This window comes from Talpa occidentalis, unplaced genomic scaffold, assembly GCF_014898055.3.
Source record: "Talpa occidentalis isolate TD23 unplaced genomic scaffold, MPIMG_talOcc4v2.1 talOcc4.8, whole genome shotgun sequence".
In the NCBI taxonomy this organism is placed as follows: domain Eukaryota; kingdom Metazoa; phylum Chordata; class Mammalia; order Eulipotyphla; family Talpidae; genus Talpa; species Talpa occidentalis.
The window spans coordinates 44,954,107-44,965,266 of NW_023605194.1; the positions used below are offsets into that span (position 1 = coordinate 44,954,107).

At 49.4% G+C, this 11,160-nt stretch overlaps 1 long non-coding RNA gene across 1 annotated transcript; it reads right to left on the bottom strand.

Annotated features, from left to right (window-relative positions):
• Positions 1-526: 526 nt before the first annotated feature.
• LOC119233839 (uncharacterized) lies at positions 527-3,957 on the bottom strand. Its single transcript, XR_005122487.2, has 4 exons — positions 3,116-3,957; positions 2,715-2,853; positions 2,010-2,534; positions 527-1,759 (listed from the first exon to the last, which is right to left on the bottom strand). It is a non-coding gene; the product is annotated as an uncharacterized LOC119233839 (long non-coding RNA).
• Positions 3,958-11,160: the final 7,203 nt, after the last annotated feature.

An 11,160-nucleotide genomic window follows, 5' to 3' on the forward strand; every position in this document is an offset into this window, starting at 1 on the left:
GCTTCTGGTTTGGGGTTAAAAGCGATTGTGTACATGTGTGTGGGGAGTATGAACCCCAGCTGCCATCTCTGTAGGGTCTCGCTATGTGTACTTGCCTTTTTCTACTTTGTGTTTGATGCACACGAGCTCTTGAGCATCTCCACGCATATAGGCGGCACGTGGGGAGAAGTGCCCATGTGGTGGATGACCAGGGCTCTGCCACAGTGCACGTGGGCTGGTTCCGTGCCACTCCCAGCAAGTGTGTGTGTGTGTGTGCGTGCGCGTTTGTGTGTGTGTGTGTGTGTGTATGGTACATCCATGCATATTCCCAGAAGGGAGAGGGTGTGTGCTGACATATGTGTACAGTCTGCTCTGGTCCAGACTTGTGTACAGGAACATGTACACTCTTCCGAATGGCCAGGACTGTGACCACTTCTAGGAGCCTTCATGGCAGTAAACAGGGACAGCGTCCAGTCACAGACACCCGCACCACAAATTGACCCAAAAATCAGTGGCTCAAACATAATGATTAACTTTTTCTCACAATAATAAATGAGCTGGTCTTCAGCTTCAAGTTGTGCGGCCGAGGACAATCAGGAGCAGCATTATGGGGGTTTAGCTGGGCTGGAATCTTCTAGATGACGTCCCATCCTCCAGGGGCTACTCACCCCCTAGTCTATCCTGAGCTGCTTTAGAGCACGGTGACTGACTTTGAAAGGGAGAGTTCCAAAAGAACAAGCCCCCACGGCAAGTGCTCACATGTGACCTCTGCTTGTGTGAAATTGCTCAATCCCATTGGCCAAAACAAGTCATAGGGTCAAACCCAGGTGCATGGGAGGGAACTACCCAAAAACCTGGTTCCAGGACATGTGCTTTATTGGAAGCCACAGATGTATCTATGTACCCCAGTCTGGGAAGAACACCTGCTAGGCGGGCTAGTGGACCTGTCTACCACGTTGCCTGAGGCAGGATTTGGGGAGCCTTGTGATTAGTGAAGGCCATGACCAACTGTTAGTGTAGTGACCAGACTCTCCCGGCCCAGCTTGCTCCTGGTGCCTCTTCAGGAACAGCTAGAGGCCCAAAACAGCCCATGCCCCTCCAGTGTCAGATGGCTCAAGAATAACTCAGCAGAAGTCTCCTACCTGGCCCCAATTCAAGGTCAGGCATGCACAGCCTGGGACTCATTTTCAGATCACTTGCAGGCTGTTCTCAGTGGGTGCAAGTGCCGGCTCCACTGTCTCCTAGGTGTGTAACCTTGGGCGAACTCTCTAGCTTCTCTGTACTTAGTTTTTCTTATTCTGAAATAAGGGGTGAAAAATTTCTCTCTCCTAGGGCCACTGCGAGGGCTGGAAGCAATGATGCACGCTAAGTGCCCTCAGTCCTCGGCTCCCGCCATCACTGCCATCACTGCAGGACAGGACACATGACAGAGATGAAACAAGAGCCCAGATCTCCCTTGTGTTCCTGCAGCGGAGAGGATAGCATGGGTCATGGATCCATCAGTCCGTCCACACTTACGTTGAGCTCCAGGTGCAAGCAAAACCCCAAGTCATGTCTCACGGGAGCCTCTGTTGGTACCCACATATGCAGAGAAAAGAGCAGCGGTGCCAGGCAGCATCAGCCGAGACCCAAACAGACAAGTAGATAGTCCTGACGCGGGATTGGAGAAGGAGACGTGGGTGGAGACTTGATGTTGCCTTGAAGGTATAGGAAGGCTTCCTGGAAGAAGTGAGTCCTAAGCAGGGCCCTGGAGCTGGCAGGGTACATACAGAGGAGAGATCTGGAAGAAAAAGGCAAAAGTTCTGAACTTTTGTGGTCCATCCCTGCCAGGGATGATGACCTCCCAAGCCCCAACAGCTCCAACCATCTGCGCCCTGCACGTCTCCTTCCCTGGTGGCATGTTCTGATCACGTTTGGCACAGATTCCCACATCATAGTCTGACATTACTAATGAACTAGCAAACACACACACACACACACACACACTCCCCTCTTAGGCGTCTCAAAGCACGAGGCCATTATCAACTTACTGAGGTTAGTACTTGGGTAGAAACCATTTTGCTGATTCGGGTAAAGTTGAAAGAAAGCACCGTGCTGAAATGCAGAAACTGAATCTTCCCCTCTCCATCTGCAAAACCGTGAGCCTTTCACTTAGTGTCTTCACCTCTCTGGATGTCAGCCTTCTGGCCAAGGCAGGAGAATATTCATTCCTCCTCAGAGGCACTCTGGGAACCTCAAAAGAGATGGTGTGTGCGAGGCTTGAGCAAAGTACAAAATCCAGGAGCGATGACGGTGGTGGTTATGCTGCAGCCAGACGTCAGAAAGCACGAGCAAACGCATCCATTAGGGCCCCACTTGCAGGGTGTTGGAGGCAGAACAATCAGTTGAGGAGTGAGAGTGAGACACAGACGCTCTGAGCTGTCAGTGGTGGAAACCAGGCTTGGAATCTGGGCCTCAGAGCAGAGATGGTGGAAGGTACCGCAAGCATGTGCCAGGGAAGAAGCCCAGGGCTGTAGCGCTCCCTGACGCGTGGGAGCGCTTGGAGAGGCAGGCAACTGCGGGTTAATAGACAGATGTTTTTGGTTGATGACAGACGGGTAATGACCAGCACAATTAGTTTACTGAAGCAGATCCCTGTTTACCAGCATCTGGGAATTGCAAGCTATGGTGTTGTGTCTCTTCCTGTCCTCCCATCCCCAGCCCCAGCTTCCTTCATCCCCCACCCCCACTCTCACCCGAACTCTTGAACTCAGACTTCTAGCCTCATGTTAGGAGCCGCTCTCCTGGTTTGGAGTCGGGAGTAACCCCGCCCTTCGCCCAGAAGAAACTTCATTAATCCTCGAAGACTCCCTTGGTAAATGACACCTGCAGAAACTAAGCACAGAGAGGTCAGAGTGAGTCCAAAGTCACACAGCATATTAGTGGCAGAGCCAGATCTGGGTCAAGTCTTTCCCTGGCAGACACCCCACAACCCCCAGGTGCAAGTGCAGTCCAGTGTCTGAACTGTGGCGCATAGCCAGTGAATTCAGAGGAGATTTTGGCCTCCCCACCGAGCCTTGCTCCCTCTAGTTTTTTCCCCAGCAGTAGCTGTGGAAGCAGAACTGCCTGGAACAACTATTCCTGTAAACCTCATTACCAAGGCCTTTTATTCCTTTCTCTTTTTCCTAAAGGTTGTTGCTTTGTTGAGTTAATTTCTGAAGTTGGAGGTGGGGGGAATGACTGTGCACCCTTCTTGCCCATCAGGAATGAAGGGTCTTGCTTTCCTTGAATGATGCATTCTTAGCTTGCGGCCCACAGTTTGGTGTGCTGTAGCTACATTAACTGGAGTCTTCCCTTGGCTTTATAAGGCTTTGAGACAACATCTGGAAACACATGTTTGCTCAGGGATGGAGCAGGAACAGGAGGCTTGGAGCCAAAAGCAAGCTCCAACCCCTGGGGGAGGGGTCATGTGTGCTCAGGACTCTGGCAGGCTGCGAACCTAGATGGGCTGATACAGGAGCGTCACACATTTGGAGGAGCAGCTCCCCCTGTAGGCTGGGCAAGGCAGCTGTGCAACTCGGCTGGCCCAAGGATTGGGGCCAGTGCCGCCCAGGTGCTGGATTCTTTCCCCACAGCCTCCCACGTTCCTCCTATTCTATGGCCAGCGATGAGTAGTCCAGTTTCTTGAATATTTCAACTTCTTTGTTTCCCAGAGATGGAAAATTCCTGACTGGCTGGAGACTTCATCAAACTCAGATTTGTTGAGGCTCCCAAATGTGAAGTTCTGGGCTAGGCACATTGCACTTCTCAGGCAGAAGGATGATGGATGTGCTGCTGCCGCTGGTGGGCGTGGTAGTAATGGCGGCGGCAGTGAAGATGGAGGTGGTGGAGGTAGTATGGTCGAGATAGATGCTGGCGAACGTGGTGGTTAATGGGATGGGTGAATGTGAATAAAAACTAGGGCAAGCCCCCCCCTCCCCTTTGACTAAGTTTCTTCCCGTTGCGGGTCTCTATTCAACACAGCACAAGCAGGGCCAATCACAGGGACACACATTTCTAGACATTATGTTGGCACAAAGGGTGAGCACATTGAACCAATCAGGGGACTTCCTTGGGATTTTTCAGTCTCAATATTGGAGATGGAAATTCTTTTGTTTGGAGGCCACTACACAGCCAGGATTTAAACTCCTGAAGTTTATATGGATAGGGCTTGCTTATAGAAGGAGAGAATTATATGAAGAGCAGAGAGAAGCAGAGATAAGAAATGGTATTTGCCCCTGGGCAGGGTCTTACACTTTCCAATTTGTGTGTGTGTATGTGTGTGTGTGTGTGAACTTTAAATTCCCATCTCTTTTTTTTTCCTTAAGGTAGTTGACTTGAGTTCCTCTCATTTACTCTCGGGTTTTCACTGTCCCTGAGCAGAAGGTGATCAAGGATGTATAAAGACAATCATATGAGGAGGAGTCTGGTGGTGATGATAGTAGAGATGAAAGTGATAGAGGCAAAGACAGCAGCTGTGATGAGGGGGGCCTGGTGATGTATTGGTGCTGACGAGAACAGAGAGGTAGTGATGCTCGTGGAAATGATATCGCTGCTGAAGGAGGTGATCACATGATGGATCATGGTCATGGTGAAGACCCTAAGGCTTAACTTGCCTGGTCTGGGTCTTCTAAACACGGATCTAGAAGAACCAAGAAAGAATCATTAAAAAAAAGGGAGGGTGGGGGAGGAGCAAATTCTTCTAGAATGCCAGGTATTGTTTTTTGTCTTAGCTGGATAAATCCAAGCTGAACCTGGAGAGGAGTGTTCCAGGTGGCACCCCATAGAACTTCAGAATTGTAGTAGAACCTTCTGGAATGGAAAGACTCAAGGCCCATAATCCCATCAGGTCCTTTTGAGAATTCCAAGTGCCTCCAGGGGTTAGAAAAACTTGGGGAGGGACAGCAATCATAAAAAGCGCTGCATCTCATGCCTGACCATTTATACTTTAACTGTATAGATCTGTGACTATTTGTTTATGTTTGTCTCCTTGGTGAAAACCAGTTAATTCTTGTGAATAACAACAACTTATTTTTGTTGAACATTTACCATGTACTGGGGACTGTTCTAAGTGCTTTATATACATCATCTCCATGATGAAATGCTCAAAACCATAGATATTCCTATATTCCATTTAGCAAATGTGGAAACTGAGCTAGAGAGAGGCCATGTGCTTCACTCAGGATCACAGTGTTTGGAAGGCAGGGTGGGTAACCAGATGGGCTCTGGGTTCCCCTGCCTCAGTCATCATGCCCCACTGGGAAACGTGCCCAGGGTACACCCTGTGACACTCAGCAATGCTTCTCTTCCAGTCCCTTCTCCAGAGCCTCCTCTTCAGTCCTCTTCTACCCATGAAGGCATTTTCCAGAGGGAGGGCCTGAGGCCAAGTGGCGGGAAATGAACCTCTGTGGGTCTGATGGAAGAAGGCACCTGCTTTAGGGAGCTGACTGGTCCTGTCATCTCCCCACAAAGGAGGAGCTCTGATGGAGGAGGGCTGGGTTTTGGGAAATTTCCTGCCTCTTGGGCACGGTTCCTTCTCCCAACCAGAAGGCTTTTGCCTCCAGTAGTGAGCACAGAGCTCTACATTTCTGATTCAGTCATGAGACTATTTTGGGGGTCATGTGTAACTCTCACTTCATCGCTTTGAGCTGAAAACTATTTCTCTGAAACTCCATTTTCTGCTTTGTAAATAGGGATAACGATCCCTATTTCCCAGGGTTGTTGGGTGCCCTCAATGTGTAAAGTGCCTAGCCCAGTGCCTGGCGCACAGTCAACAATCAATCAATGGCAGCCGCAGTTATTGTGGTGCTATTCTCCTTCCCTGGATTTCAGTCCCCCATTTTGCTATTCTCCTTCTCTGCATGAGCAAGGATTCTGTTCTGTTAAGAGAAGAGAGGGCAAGGAGGGAAGAATCCAGTGGCCAAATAAACCGAGAACTGACTTCAGCACAGGAGGGACAGTGTTGGCTCCTGAGCTGCCTCCCTCCCTCAGAAGTTACATATCCCTGTGGCTGGATTTTTAAAAATAAACACATGCCATTTCCACAATGGAAAATTTTCTTTGAAAAAAAAGAAAGTAAAACATTCTCCTGTCTTCTCCCTTGGCCAAAGAGAACTAAGAAAGATAAATGAAGCCTTTTACACAGATGCACAAGGTTCCAGCTCCGGGCTTCACCCTGACATGATTCTGGCTTTGCTGGAGTCTCCTGCAGCCTCAGGATCACCCACCCCCAGAGCCCCTGGGAGGCCAGTGGGGGTCTACAGTGGGAATATTGTCTATTTGGAAGGGCGTTCCAATTCCCAGCCTCTTTTGTTTTTTTCCCCCCTTCTCAGTAATGCCCCCTGCAGGCATCCAGTGCCACTGCGCTCGCTAATCCTATTCATTTCTCCTGCCTGGGCGTGCTGGTGGGTCACAAGTGAGGCGCTGATAGGAAAAAATACTTGTCCAAGGGCACCCAGTAAATAAATGCAGAGCCAGGAACAGAGGGAAGGCTTTGGTCTCCTTGCTTAGGTACTTTCTTCCATACCTGCCCCCCTGCCAAGCCCTCTGTGGGAAACTCCCATATCAATTTGTTAGTCTGGGACATGGTAAGGAAAACGCAAGAGTGTGGACTCAGAAGCTATGGAGTCTGCCCACCCTGCTCTTTGCCCTTTGGGTCACTCTGTGCATCACCGCAAAGCTCCGAGCTGCCGTTGTCTCTGCTACAAGGGGGTGTTGAGAGCACCACCAGCCTAGTATATAGAAAGGACTTGGGACAGATTTTCTTTTTTTTTAATTGTATTCTTTTTTATTGAGGTGACACTGAATCCATATTTTTTCATTCAAATCACAAGGAACCATCATAGATCCTTATGGAGAGACTGGAGGTATTAATCAATGAATCGGGCTATCCTGAGTTTCCCAGTTTTTCCATAGTTAGTGTATAACAATGACAACAAAAACTTTGTTTAAATAAAACACAAACAAGTTATCTTTCAACCACATTTCCTCTCCTTGCATGATTATCATCAATCCAGACAAAGAAATCATTCAGAGCAGGCTCTAATATCATGCCACACAGACAACCACTACCTCCCTTGATGTCATTTATTGGGTTGGGTCCCCAAAGAGACTTAGAGATAGTTTTGCAGACAGGATACTGGGGTGTGAGGGAAGTGGGCAGAGGCAGATTTTAATTGAAATGCAGTCCTAAAAGGTCTCAGTCAACCCCGTGGGGAGCTTGCAACTGGAATGCACTGAGGAGTTGCCCTCAACTCCACCCTGGCTCTAGTCCTAGGATGCAGGCTTATCCCTGGGAAGGAGTGTGGTCCTAGGTGAGGCTGATCCCTTTAGCTAAGTGTGATCCATCAGCACCAATACCTCCCAGGGTGGAGAGTACCAGTTCTTCTGTCCTAAAGAGGGTCTGGGCAGTGTGTCCCAGCATGCACTGCACCAGGTTTAAAGTTGGCCTTATATGAGGCAGTCTCTCTCTTTTTTTTTTTTAGAGGCATGTTTTATTTATTTATTTATTTGTTTGTTTGCTTGTTTGTTTGTTTTGTTTATACAAGCACTGGGTACAGTCAGAAGCGCGAGAGGGTGAGAGAATTCACCAGAGCCAGAGCGGGGAGCAAGAGCAGGCAGAAGGACCGAAGTACACTGCTGATGGGAGCAGCGGGCGGCAGGAGAGGTCTGCGCGCCATGCGGGGCCCTCCTTCTGTGGCCTGGGAGCAGCCGGGGATCGAACCGGCGCCACAGAGGCTGCGGGCAGCCTCACAACCCAGCGCTCAACCGCTGCACCACCGGGGAGGCCCTGAAGCAGTCTCTTGATGAAAAGACCCCAGTCCCATTCTGAGCTGTCAACCCAGGGTACACATGACTCCTTACAATTCCCCATAGGGCTAAATGAGACATGTGGCCATGAGGACGGGGAAATTCAAGAATCAAGTAATTCAGTGCTCACATCTACGCTCTCTCCTGCTCTCCTCCCTATCTGTGCCCAGACACTCCATGTACAGGGTGCCTAGAGGGGTAGGCACATGGCTGTCCAGATGAGCAACCCTAATCCTCTTGTCAAGTTACAAAACCTTAAAAGAGCTCTGGATTTCAAGCATCCTCCCAGATGCCCAGAAGCCCTGGATGTCTCAAGAGAAATCTGTCACCCCCATGCCTGCTGCCCCACCAGGCACTCTGAGGGGCACAGCCCTCTACCTTTTATCACTTGTGACACTTGGAGTAAGCACATCTGTATGAAAATACTTTTAAGAGCTGTCCAGACTTGGAAGCAACTCAAAAATGTTTTGAGTGAATCAGTTAGAATCTTTGGGTTGCTCAAATGCCCAAAAATAGATGACTGGATCAAGAAGATGTGGTACATATACACCATGGAATATTACTCAGCAATCAAAAAAGATAAACACATGCAATTTGCAGCAACATGGATGGAGCTGGAAGGGATCATGCTCAGCAAAATAAGCCAGAAAGAAAAAGAAAAATACTGGATGGTCTCACTAATAGCAGGAATCTAGGAAACCTAAATAAGGGACCAGGAAAAAGAATAACTATACGAAGGAAAAAATCAAAATGAACAAACAACTATGAACTAGAGACACACTATGGGGGAGGGGGCAGTGAAAGCTGGGAATGTGGTCAAAATAAGGGGGTGCAATTGTATGGGGAATATAAAAATAAAATAAAAAAAATAAAAAATAAAAATATTATTATCCACATGAAAAAAAAGAAAGGAATGCTTTGGGTTGCAAGTAACAGAAAGCCTAACCCAAATGGACAGGAGAAGTAAAGTGAAGCTGGACTCACATAACTGAAAGATCCACAGCCACATCTGGCTTGAGGTGACATTTGGTCTAGAGTTCAACAGTGTCATTAAGAGCTCAGTGTTTTTCTTCCTTCCCTAATTCCCTCCCTCCTGCACACCTGCTGCTTCTGCTACGGCAGCCTCACACTCAGGGTCCCCTCCCTGTGTTCCCAACACGGCTGCCCAGAGGTCCCACTTCCGCATTCATTTTCTGCCAAAGAAGTAGACAGTCTTAGCATTAATGGCAGAAGCCCTGAGATTGGCTCTCACTCAACTAGCTCAGGTCATATGCTCATCCCTGGACCAATCCCAGTGGGCAGGAGGAGAGAATGTGCTCACTGACTTCATCCCTGGTGTGGAGAGCCTTTTCCTGAGTCACTGTCCTCAAACCTGCTGCTGGCGGGGGTTACTGGGTCCTGAGAGGCGACTGACAAATGTCCTCATGGTTCATGGTGCTATGAACCCCATAACTGCTTTCTTAGTAAAATTCCTTACTTAAATACCTTACTAGCACAAAAGTTTTGCAACTGATGGAATGATGTGGATGTTCCCTGAACTCCAGCTATTCAAGTGTAGCTTGGATTATGGGCTGTGGGCAATGTGGTTCTCTCTTGAGTTGTGTGGAGGCTTATTTTTATGATGGCTCATGATCTCTTCGCTCTCTTAATAGGACTAGCACCCCAGATTCCTTTATGGGAGTCATCCGTCCTTTCTACTCTCTGTCCATGTGATTTGAATAGAGCCTGGTTTGAGCGAACTAATAGTGAATCAATCAATAGAGCCAAAATTTGGAAAAGACTAATGGGCAAGAGCAATAAGTCATCTCTCAGAGTGGGAAATGCAGTGGGAGTGGGAGGCTGGGGAGAGTATCTGGAGCAGCAAGAGCACAGCCAGTGGTGGTTTCAGAGAAGGACCCAGAGAGCTTTGAAGGACCTGAGAGCAGAGGGGACCTGGGTCCTCTTACGGAGAGCCCTGGGAAGTGGCAAGATCCCAGGGAAGGGGAACACTTCATGGAATGTTCTAGCAACCACATCTTAGACAGCCTTGCAGAGCCAGCCCATGCATCAGGATGAAGAACAAGAATCACCCTGCTTCCCCCGAAGCAGCACAGGACTAGACAAGAGATCAGTAAGGACCCTGCAAGGGGACAAAGGTCATCTGTACAGCAACCCAGAGGGTTGCAATAGAAAAGGAGGAGCAAGAATAGAGACAGCTCGTCTTCTGTTGGACCTGAGTTGGTGAACTGGAATTCATGCTTGCTGTGTAAGGGTACTCCCAACAAATGAACAGCTCAGTGGGCAGGTCCTGGAAGGGCTGTGGTCCCACTGCAGGTGGGGTATAGGGTGAGAACCCAGGTGTGGCCCACAAAGTTATGAGATGTGTGGGGCATAGCCAAGGAATGAGGAGTGGAGAAGAAATCTGGGACCAACCATTAGGGGACCGAGCTGGTGAGAGCCCTCCACCTTCTGGAATAGTGGAGGTTCTGGCTCACCCTATCCAGGGGCTGAGAGGAGGCTCAGGATGGGGCCAACAAAGTGGGAAGGGGAGCAAGCCCAGAGGTCAGCCATGCTGGGATAGAGGGAGAGGGGAAATGCAGGGGGACAAACCTCTTTTTCTCTAGCTCCTGCTTTTCTTGCAGCCATTACCTACCTCGGTAGTTTCTCCCAGGTCATCGCAACCCCCTCCCCCAGGAGAAGCAGGGGTCTGCCCCTGGGATGGTTACTCCTACTGAGGACCCGGCACTCAATAAAGAGATGCATTGCTGGTACATTTTCTGCCCTGGCTTTCCCTCCACCTATAGGAGTGGGGGAACAACGACTTCGGTTCCAGATCCAGCTCCCCTTCTCCTTTCCCTCTGTTTTTCTTTTTTTAATAGAGGCATGTTTTTTTATTTATTTAGTTTGTTTGTTTGTTTGTTTGTTTTGTTTATACATGCACTGGGTACAGTCAGAAGCGCGGGAGGGTGAGAGAATCCACCAGTCAGAGCAGGGAGCAGAGCAGGCAGAAGGACCGAAGTACACTGCTGAGGGGAGCAGCGGGCGGCAGGAGAGGTCTGCGCGCCATGTGGGACCCTCCTCTGGTGGCCGGGGAGCAGCCGGGGATCGAACCGGCGTCGCAGCCGCGGGCAGCTTCGCAACCCAGCACTCAACCGCTGCGCCACCTGGGAGGCCCTCCCTCTGTTTTTCTTGCAGAGAGACATCTCTGAGCAAGGTCCAAGCCAGTCAGGGCATGCCAGCGGCCCTTCCCATTCATACCTCACACACTTGTGATCTGGTCTTTGCAGACAGAATCTCTGGTTGTCAGGGTCCCTTTGGCGAATCTGAAAGAGAACTGTCTGGATTGAACAGTTGTATGATGTCATTAGTTAAATG